This window comes from Oryctolagus cuniculus, chromosome 7, assembly GCF_051225735.1.
Source record: "Oryctolagus cuniculus isolate XC-2025 breed Fujian yellow rabbit chromosome 7, ASM5122573v1, whole genome shotgun sequence".
NCBI classification, from domain to species: domain Eukaryota; kingdom Metazoa; phylum Chordata; class Mammalia; order Lagomorpha; family Leporidae; genus Oryctolagus; species Oryctolagus cuniculus.
Window position 1 is genome coordinate 49,166,570 of NC_142873.1, and position 1,254 is coordinate 49,167,823.

The window sequence follows — 1,254 nt, forward strand, 5'->3', positions numbered from 1 at the left end:
GTTTCTGTAGTGTAGTGGTAATCACGTTCGCCTAACACGCGAAAAGTCCCCGGTTCGAAACCGGGCGGAAACAAACGTGTTCTTTTTCCGAAAAGAAAACCGTAGGACTCACACTTAAATGCTTGCCCCCAGAGAAATAATTGCTCCGATTCCATAATGATACCTGCATGGATACAACCATTTTACTATTGCTCACTCATTTTGCAAGCTTGGGGGGGGGGGTTAGATGGCTACATTTATGGGCTAGCTAGATAAATTATAGTACAGACATGCTATGCATGTCTACACTGAATAGAAAACTGATCTAGATTGCTTTGAATACATGGTACTGGCAGAAAACTTAACTAAAAAGTGAGTTTTGAATTAATTCAGAGCAATATTTGGAGTTTAAGAAACAAATCCCTAGGAAGATATTTATTTCAGCCATGGAAGACCAGCATTCCATATGGGGTTCAGTGACTTTCCTACTTGTTATTCCATCAAAAGCTCAGGAAACTTTGGGACCAAAATTTAGAAATGATACACATAACTTGGATATATCTCATAAACATAATGGGCATCATTACCTGAGAGTGGGGAGAAGCCACATACAAAAATGTACACAAGGGTGCTTCAAAAATTTCATAGAAAATGGAATTAAAACATTCATTTTGGTGAAACATTTTTGAAATCCAAGCATTTTTTTCATGATATGATATTTTTGGGTGAACTTTGTGAAGACTGCTCATCTGAATGGATTTCAAAAAAAAATTACAGCCAAGGAAACTTACCTTTGACAGCCATTTTCCACAATCTTCTTGAAGTGCCCTTGTACAGTCGTTGACATGAATTCAAAAATAGGCAATTGTGAGTTCTGGTGATAATAATCAGATTAGTGATTAACTAAGAGAGAGAGAGGGAAGGAATGGCTTGGAAAGGGGCTCCACACACCTTTCTTGAATCATAGTAATCTTCTGTAACTTGAACTAGATTATGACTGCATTTATCAAAATTAAACATACCGCACTAATTACTTCTTTTTAAAAAGTGCTGTACCGTAGTGCAATAATTTGCCATGTGTACTGTAGTGCAATAATTTATTGTTCCCATAAAAACTAGGGTACAGAGAGTAGAGACAAGCCAGTCTGGACCATGGCTTTTTATTATGCTTTTTATTGTGAACTCATTCAATGCTCAATCTGGTTTGGTGTTAATAAAAAAAAGAAAGAAAGAAAGAAAGAGAGAGAGAGAGAGAAAGAGAAAGAAAGAAAAGTC

At 36.5% G+C, this 1,254-nt stretch overlaps 1 non-coding gene across 1 annotated transcript; it reads left to right on the plus strand.

The window, feature by feature from the left end:
* Nucleotides 1-73, plus strand: TRNAV-AAC (transfer RNA valine (anticodon AAC)). The gene has a single exon. It is a non-coding gene; the product is annotated as a tRNA-Val (tRNA).
* The last annotated feature ends 1,181 nt before the right edge of the window (nucleotides 74-1,254 follow it).